This window comes from Arvicanthis niloticus, chromosome 8, assembly GCF_011762505.2.
Source record: "Arvicanthis niloticus isolate mArvNil1 chromosome 8, mArvNil1.pat.X, whole genome shotgun sequence".
In the NCBI taxonomy this organism is placed as follows: domain Eukaryota; kingdom Metazoa; phylum Chordata; class Mammalia; order Rodentia; family Muridae; genus Arvicanthis; species Arvicanthis niloticus.
In genome coordinates this window covers 26,538,500-26,548,277 of record NC_047665.1, presented here as the reverse complement: position 1 = coordinate 26,548,277, position 9,778 = coordinate 26,538,500, and the positions used below count along the sequence as shown (strand labels likewise).

General features: G+C 43.9%; 1 non-coding gene across 1 annotated transcript; it reads left to right on the top strand.

The window, feature by feature from the left end:
* Window positions 1-4,164: 4,164 nt before the first annotated feature.
* Window positions 4,165-4,296, top strand: LOC117714443 (small nucleolar RNA SNORA17). The gene has a single exon (XR_004607527.1). It is a non-coding gene; the product is annotated as a small nucleolar RNA SNORA17 (small nucleolar RNA).
* The last annotated feature ends 5,482 nt before the right edge of the window (window positions 4,297-9,778 follow it).

Genomic DNA, 9,778 nt, shown 5'->3' with positions numbered 1-9,778 from the left:
TTCTGTGATGAAAGTAAGTGGATGGACTCAGTATAAAGAGATTCTAGGAATTCCTTAAGAACCTCAATACGCTCTCTGTCCCCATTTCCAAAAATCACCCAGATCATCTTCTGCAAACTTTCTCCACCACTCCATCCCTTTGTCTCAGCCTCCAGCTCACAGAGGCATTCCTGGAAACTCTCCAGAAATGCCAACTAGGAAATCAGATGGGTGACATTTACTGTCTCCCCTTGCCTCCAAATCTAATCCCCCAGTCTCATCCCCAACTCCATAGAAGACCACCTGCTGTGGTCTTACCTCCTTCTCTGACCCATTCCTCATCAGCACCCCCTCTTCTAGTCTGTCCTCATTCCTAAGTGTCAGCTCCCAACACCTAGAAGCATTCTACCTGGGACCCCCAGTGGCCACATCTGGCAGGATCTCAGGACCATTTCCTATCAGTCAACCTATAGCTAACACACTCTCCTAAGAACCAGAGAGAGCAACAGAAACAAAGGAATGGAACCTATCCAACAAAGAGAAGACCAGACATCAGCACCTGGAACTACAATCATCCCAAACCCAGATGCCCAGATGCTAGCATTTGAACACAATCAATAACAAGACAATGTGCCCCCACCAGAGCCTAGCAACCCTACTACAAGAGGCCTGGAGAAAGGCAACATAGCTGAAGCACAAGGACTTCAAAATAGCTATTATGAATATGTTAGAGGTGCTTAAAGAAGATGTGAATAAATCCATTAATGAAATCTATAAAGCCACAAACAATGGAATGAAAAAAATAAAAACCAAACTTGTATAGTCACTTGGAAATCAGTGTGACAATTCCCCAGGAAGCAACATCAATCTACCTCAACATCCAGGTATATCTTGGGCATATATCCAGAGGACAACTCATTGTACTGCAGGGGCATTTGCTTAACCCTGTTTATTTCTACTTTATACTAGCCGGAAATTGGAAACAATCTAGATTTCTGTAACAGATGAATGGTTAAAGAAAATGTGGTACATTTACATAAGGGAATATTACTTAGTCATTAAAAATGAAATTATGAAATTTACAGGAGAGTGGACGGTGCTAGAAAGTATCATCCTGAGCGAGGTAACCGAGACACAGAAAGTCAAATATGGTAGGTATTTACTTATATGTGAATGTTAGCTGTTAAGTCACTCACAAGTAAGCTACAATCTGTAAACCACACAGGTTAGACATAGAATAAGAGACTAGTGGGGAGGGGTGGATCTTACTAGGAAGGGGAAATATAATTCATAGCCATGGATGGATGGGGTGCATGGATAGGAATGGAATGAGAGGATTAAACAAGGAAGAGAAGGGAGAGGAGGATAAGGGAGAGAATACAAGGCAAAGAGTAAAACTAAGGGCCATTTGAGGTGTTGTATGGAATCTGAATACAATAGAAGCTTCCTAAAATATATACATATATGAAGGTAATCTAAACAAAATCACCAAATACTGGGGGGAAGACAGGGCCCCAAGTGGACATCTCTTATCACCAAATAAATCTTTCAAGACTTGGAATGGGTTAAGGATAAATCTAATCAAGTTTTTGGCTAAAAGGATCCAATGGAAATCCTCTAACACCTCAGGCTATGGCCAAGGCTATTGGTTGCACTCTAAAACCTGACAGCAAGGCTTACTGTTGAAAACAACACCCACACAACTCATTGAACATGACAAAGTTGAGCTGGTGCCTACCTAGAGTCTGTACTCTCAGGGTTCATGGTGCTTGAAAGTACTTTGCATGCTACCAAAAGAGCATGCAGCCTAAACACCAACCTAGCTACAAAGCCTTTGACCTACAATGGTAACCTACCTGTAAGGTACACAGATGCAACATGGCACAATGTTTGTGGAAGTAACCAACTACTGTTTGATTGAAGGCACACTGCAAGAGATAGACTCCATACCTGACACTGCTTGGGTGGCCAAATACCTGAAACTAGATAGGCCATGGGCCTAGGGGAAAACCAAATATTACTGTACAGCAAAAATAATGTAGCAGCTAAATGACTGTTTACAACTTTCTTCTATACTCATAGATCTGTGCCTTGCTCAGCCATCATCAGAGAAGCTTCTTTCCTGCAGTGGATAGAAACAAATACAGAGACCAACAGCCAGACAGTGTGCATAAAGTGAGAGACCTTGGAGCACTCTGCCCTAAAAGGGATATGTTCATCAAACTCTTCCCCTTGGGACTCAAGGAACTCTTCTGTAGAGGAAGCAGAAAAAGAAAGAGTCAGAGGAGATGGAGGACAGAATGAAACAAGGCTTTCTAAATACAGCAGGATTGATGTTCAGACAGACTCACAGAGAGTGAGGCAGCAGGCACAGGGGCTGCACAGCTCTATACTGGAGGGTTCCTAGAGCTGAGAGAAGTGCACACACCACAACCCCTAATCCAAAAGCTATTTTCAACTGAGACCTGCTTGCAAAGGAAAATTTAGTTTTCTCCAATAGAGTTGGACTGGCTATACAAACTGGGTATACACACTTAAGGGGAGCCCCATTCCCAGTAGTAGGTGGCTAACACAAAATGAATTCAATGACATTTTTGGAATGTCTTTGCTTCATAAAAATGTTGTGTTGGATCCGTGTATGTATGTATGTATGTATGTATGTATGTATGTATGTTTATTTTTCAGGTCCTTCATGTATATATTATAGCTTCTAATTTGATGTTTTTGTGGAAATCTTCTGTGTGTGTGTGATTTTTTTCTTCTGATTGTTTGTTTTGTCCTATACTGACTTGTTTTTAATCTGATTTTCTTTTATTATTATCCCTTAGAAGTCTGTTCACTTTCTAAGGAGAAATAGAAAGGTTGTGGAACCAGATTGGAGGGGAAGAGGGAGCAACTGGGAAGAACTGGGAAAGGGGAACCCCATAATCAGCTTACACGGTATGAAAAAAATCTACTTCAAGGAAAGAACAAAAAGAACTTATCTCCCATCCTATGATTTCTCCTGGTTGTGCATACAATGATATTTAATAAAAATCCATGTCAAATAAAGTGAATGGAATATTTTGTGTCATATTTAGTTGGAATTTCCGCTGTATTAGCAGTGCATACAATGACGGTGTGTATGTCACATGATCTTATCTAATGTTGGTGAAACAGCTCTCAAGAACAGCTTCTGCTGGTGCCCAAATCAAGCTGCATCTTTATTTGATAGACTTTCCCTTAATCCAGCAGCTCCTTATATCACAAATATCTCTGAGAAACAGTACTTGTCTAATCAGGTAATATCTGGAAGGCTGAAAGCTCAATGTAACAGGGTTTATATCCTACTTGCTGTTCCCTCCCTCCCAGAAGCCAGAATGCAGACATTGTTCAAGTAATGCCTGTTTGGATATGAAGGATGGCTCAGTGACAGAGTCTTTGCTTAGCACGCAAAGGGTCCTAAATTCAGTTCCTAGCATTGCAGAAAAAGAAAAGAGCTATTTGTTTAAATGAGTGAATGACTTTGATTATGGCTGTCCTTGTGACCTCTGTTAGCCTGGAAATAGACAGCTCTACAGAAGTTCTGACTTCATCACAGCCAGGATGTGGAGCTGGAAAAGTGACTTGGTGAGGGAGAACTGGGGTAAGAAGAAAGCTTTTGGTTGCTCAAAAGTGGTTATAACTCCTGCCTGAGCAAGGGACCTCTGCAATACTGATTTATTGCACTGAAATGCAGCACCCAGTTTAAGCCTGCTTCCCCCGCATCTTTGGGCAAAGTCACAATTTATCACCTGTAAGCATTTGTGTTACTGCCCTAGGGAGAAGGGTCTAGGAGGGTCAGTGGTCCTGTGTGAGATGGACTGTAAGAACACATCTCCCGACCCTAATACTGACAAAAGAAAACTACTTCCCAAATGGCTGAAGACATGACCTCAGTTGATAGAAAGTTTGTTTAACATGCACAAAGTCCTCGGTTCAATCCCTAGCACCACCTAAATACACACTTAGCACTTGGTTCAGAAATTCAAAGTTATCTTCAGTTAGGGAATTTGAAGCCAGGCTAAGGTGCATGAGACAGACAGACAGACACACACACACACACAGAGAGAGAGAGAGAGAGAGAGAGAGAGAGAGAGAGAGAGAGAGAGAGCAGAGACAGTGAGACAGAAACAGAGAGAGCTAAGCTAAGCAAAGCTTTAAAAGGCCATCCTTAGAAGCATTGCAGGTATGGCTGCTGTGTCACATGTCCTTCAGTAGGTGGCAGAGTGGAGAGAGGCTATGTCTATGCTCAGTGTTTTGACCTATGAACCTCTGAATGACTAGTAGCCTAATATTCCCTGAAAAAAAAAAAAAAAAAAAAAAAAGGAGCCGAAGAAAACCGTCAATACGGTACTGAGAAAGCCAGAGACTAGAACACTGCCTGGGGCTGCAGGCCCTGAGCAGGAGTGAACCCGAGACAGATGACCCTTACAAGGGGCCACTCAAGTGGTCCAGGCAGGAAGTAAGCCTGAGATGAACACCAGACTGGTGCCACGAGGCCTAGACAGGAGCTACCCTGAGATTTTCACCCGTCCAACTACATGAGCGTGGAGGGCGGGGGAGGGGCAGGCCATGCTCAAGAAGACCCCTGCCCAATGCCATGACGCTCTCGTGGGGTATAGCATGCCTGGGCCCACTCCTGAGATGAACCCAGACACCCAATGCCACTAAGAGGAGCAAGTAGTGGTGGAGAAATGGAAGAGAAAGAGGAAAGAGAAGGATGTGGGCACAATGAAGAGAGGCAGAACTGGAGACATGACAGTAGTGAAGAGCAGTCTGATGTGAGTAGCCGGTGATGCCACCTGGGACCATGGTGGAGTCCTGGCCTGTGCTGCCACGGGGGCAATGTCTGTGGTCCTGCAACAGCAGGGATCTGTTACCACCAAAGGCTAGGTAGCCGACTCTGTCTGGTTTGGCAATCAGGGACACGTGATGTCTGAGGGTTGTGCAGAACTGGGCACCCCTTGCCAGGGCATCATGGGAGAGTGGCCCTGGAGGCATGAGAGCTGATGCTGCCCATAGCCAGCTGCAGTAGTCCAGAGAGCTGACACATTGCTAGAGTTTTGGGTGAGCAGGCCCAATACAATCATGGGAGAACTGGCCCTATCATTTGTCTCCCATGCAATGGCATGGATGAGAAAGAAATGCTCTCCTCCCTCCTCACCACTCACCACCTGCAGCAGGTGGGAGAGCTATCTTGGGCGTCATGAGAGCAGGAGAGCCGTCCTACCCCTCACCAGCTGCAGCACTCAGGAGAGCAGGCCCAGCCCCTCACCTGTGCAGCACAGTAGAGTTGACCCTGGTAGAGGAGGCATGGGTGAACTGGACCTAAGAACACGAGCATGGGAGAGCTGGCTCTGCCACTTGTCTGCCATGGGGTGACATGGGCAAGAGAGAGATGCTTCCCCACCTTCTGCCACCTACAGCAGGTAGGAAAGCTGGCCCCAAGGTCATCAGAGCAGGAGAGCTATCCCTGCCCTTCACCTGCTGCAGCACTCAGAAGAGCAGGCCCTGCAACTCACCTGGGCAGCATAGTGTAGCTTGTAAGACTTGCAGGTGAGCCATGATAACAGGAGAGCTGGTCCTGCCCCTTGTCTGGATAGTGATGCTATGGATGAGGGTGTGATACCCTCCTCTCCTCCCTCATCCCTCAGCATCTATAGCAGGTGGGAGAGCATGCCCTGAGGTCATGAGAGTTCGAGAACTGGACATGTTCCTCGCCAACTGCAAGCACTTAGGAGAGCACCTGCACCTTGCCTGGGCATCAAGGTAAAGCCGGCCCTAGTTGCATGGGTTTCTGGTGAGCCAGCCCAAGGGTATGACAGTAGGAAAGCCTGTGGGCTCACTATTTCAGATACCTTTCAGGCCCAGAGCCAAGGCTTTGAATTGGCCCACCCCAACATCTACCCTATTGACGAAATGCTGGAGTGCATGAAGGGACTGGTCTTATAGATCCCAAACTACAGGATCTCCATGACACAGGGCAACAACAGGATATTCAAGAAGAGTTCCAGTATTGATAGTATAGGAAGTACCAAAACCCTCACATCAGACCAACGAATCATTGCAATGAACATTTGCAAGCAAAGAAGTGTGAACAAAGGGATGTACTGTGGGACACACTGTGTCACATGATACCTTCCAAAATAAGAAGCTATCAAAAATGAAATTTTTTTCTTTGTTGAGGGGGAAGATGCAAAGGGTGAGAGCAGATAGAAGGGAGGGGGAGATGAGTGGGATTGGAGTTCATGATGTGAAACTCACAAAGAACCAATAAAAAAGTCTTTTTTAAAGGCTACCCAGCCTGTGTTTCTGCAGGTGAGACTTTCTCACACTGTAGCTTTTGGACACAAACCAGGCCCTAGTCAGGCTCTTCAGTGGCTCCTCTCAGGCTGTTGGGCAGGACCTGGGAGCCCACTGGCTTCTTGTCAGCTCTAAGCACACTGAGAAGGAAAGTTAGCAAGGAAAGCCCAGCTCCAACTACTGGCAAACTTCTGAATCCCCTGAAGCAAAGCAAGCTGTGAGTGTGTCTGCTTTCCACCTGGGCATCTCAGATGGAAAAGGCTTCATCCATGAATGGCTGGCACTTTTGTCTTTGTCAGAATGAAAGTCTGCTTAGAAGTTGAATAGTATGCTCACAAGAGGGAGGTGGGAATCCAAGAGTTGGAGAAGCACCATCTTGTCAGACTCTAATGAAATTGACTCCAGCATTTCTCCATGGGCAGAAGGAGCTCCATGCTGTTTCTACACTACCTTGGGACACAAGCAGTAGTGGTAGCCTCACACCCCTCACCATCATGGCTTGTTATCTGGAACTATTTGATATTTGTAAATTACCTCCTGACCTATGAAAAAAATGACTTCAGTTGATCCTCCGTGATTCCTACATCTGGGGGTGTAATTAATTAATTATTAGAAGAAAAAGTCTACTTAAAAAACTACAATGAGTTTTAAAAAGCAGAACTTGTTCACACAGTGAGGACTAATCTGCACACATCCAGCCTTTCTGCTGCCTCCAGATCCAGATGTAGAACTCTCAGGTACTTCTCCAGCACCATGTCTGCCTTCATACTGCCATGTTTCCCGCTATGATGACAATGGATTAAGTCTTTGAAACTGTAAGTCACCCCCAATTAAATGTTTTCCTTTATAAAACTTGCAGTGGTCATGATGTCTCTTCACGGCAATAGAACACTAAGACAGCAACCAAACTGAAGAAGACCAGTCTAGAGCAGAAAGACAAGAAACTCCACTTATCTTTAAGCAAAATCTGTGTTACTATAAATTTATGGCTTAGATGTTATGTGCCTAGCACTCACTGTTCCATACTGACTATTACATCCTTGAATTTGGACTTGCAGGCTTATATTCACTCAAAGATGAGGTTCATTACTCTGGGGGTAAGTTACAGTTTGCTTTCTGTTGCTGTGATAAAGCATAGCCCTAAACTACCTTGGGCAAGAAAGGGTTTATTTCATCTTATACTTTACAGGGCATCATCAAGGAAAGCCAAGGTGGACTTCAAGACAGAAACCTGGAGGCAGGATCTGAAGCAGAGAAAGTGGAGGAAAACTGTTTACTGGTTTCCTTCCTCTAGCCTGTTCAACGACCTATCTCATATAGCCCAGACCCACCAGCCTAGAGATAGTACCGCCCACAATGGGCTGAGTCTTCCTAGACCAATTAACAATCAAGAACAGGTCACACAGATCATGCTCACAGCCCAATTTAACTGAAGCAATTTCTCAGTTGAGGTTTCCTTTTGACAGGTGTGTCAAGTTGACAATCAAGGTTAGCCATTCCAGGGACCAAGCATACAACATTTAAATGTTAGGGAAACAAATTGTACCTAAACAATAATGAGAAGAGAATGTCAGGGAAGACAAAGAGTGCGGACAGTGAAGGCTTGAGGACAGAGGACAAGTCAGTGCTCTAAGACGAACTGGATCATTGGGAGAAGCACAAAGAATTTGTAAACGTGAAGCCGTGCTTGGTCAAAGAGTCTGATATGTGAACCGCTGACATTCCCGAATGACAAGGGTAGCTATTCTGCTAGTAAGTCAGAGGCATTCCCCTTGGCATGGAGTTATTATTATATGGTGCTATTTGAATCAGTTTTCCAAGGAGAGTTAAGAGGACCTTAGTCCTTGAATGAGTTCCAGCCTGTGGATTGAATGCTTGATGGTAACTAGGAAGAGTTTTGAAGGTACACAAGTGTAGGCTTAGGTTTTTCAAAACCTACTTTAATCATGATTCTTTAATGCTTCAACCTTCCTTCTATCCCACCACCAAAAGTTGTAGCGGTGGGGGGTAAAGTTAATAGAAAATGAGTATTGTGGACCTGCTTGGAAATAATTCTTTTGGGCAATTCCAATCTTTGTTGTCAGCATTCTAGTATGCTAGCAAAACATCAAACATGAATCAGCAGTGACAGCTCGATCCAGAAGAAACTGTGAGGCTCTGCCTATCAGTGGGAGTCCGCAGAAGTGGCCATAATATATGAGCAATTTGATGTCAGATAGATTTTTTATGCACTACTGTTATATTTTAATGCACACTTATAATAAAAATGTGAATCTACAATAATAATTTAAAAAAGAAGTGGCCATAATACTACCAGAAGTTCTTTGTTGTGTTTCTCTCCACAATGTCATAACAAGCAATGATCATTGAAGAAAGCAAGGCGAGCCAATGCAAGAGCGTTGTCAGTGAAGACCAATGTCAGCAAAGCCCAGTGATTATCAGTAAAAAGTTGCAAGGCAAACCAATGCCAGAGCATTGTCCTCTGTCTGTTGAATTATACTTTTACTCTTCCCAAAATTATGCGTCCTCTCAAGCATCCTCTCCAGTAAAAAATCACATGCTCTTTTACCAGGCAGCTTCCAGAAAAACACCCTATGTCTGTTCTCAGCAAAACATCCTCTCAGGTGTCTGCTTCAGCAAAACATCCTCTCATAAGACAGATTCCAGAAAAGCACCACATGATACAACAGAGTCTCCATTGAAACCAGAAATTCCCACTTCACACAGGTATGGTCCTGTGATGTCATTGTGCTCCTTGGAACAGGCCATTATGGTTACAGAAGTCTTTGGCAATGTCACATTGAAGCATAATAAAAAGTCTTACTTGCAAACATAAGGAACAATTATTTTCCTCCTTTGATTGCTCTAGAAGGAACTTTAATATTCACAGAAACTAACTATTTCCATCAATCTCACTTGCTTTTTCTTTCAAGAGCAGGTCTAAGTCATTCTTGTGTTAAAGAGGATTGACTGCTGGTGCAATTGTGTGGTTATTTAGCCTGCTAACCTTTTCCTTAAAAAAAAAAAAAAAGTCCTTTCTTTTTCTAGGACCCTGTGATATTTGTTTAAATTAGTTTGGCCATGAAATCTTTGAACTGAGCTCCTTAGTGTCCTGCAAAGACCCTAAAGATCCATCCAGTCATCTTATACAGAGTGTTTAGGGATCCAGAAGGTCTATTAGCACTACAAATTGTTGAGAGCCGACTTTTAGCAGAAAGCAGCTATCAACTTTGCAGCCATCTTGAGCCATATACCCTGATAAGAGACTTGTTTTTCAGTAGCCTACAACAGGTGAGCACACTCTGATAAGCATCTTGTTTATCCCACATATCTTGTTTTGCTGTTTAGTGACCCGAGCTGCATGGTGCATGTGGTAAAATGTCTTCAGCTGTGTTCTCCTGCTTGTGCTTATAAATATCCAGGATTTTCTTGCAAGACAGTCAATATGAGTCAATGGGAAACAGTAAACCAGAGT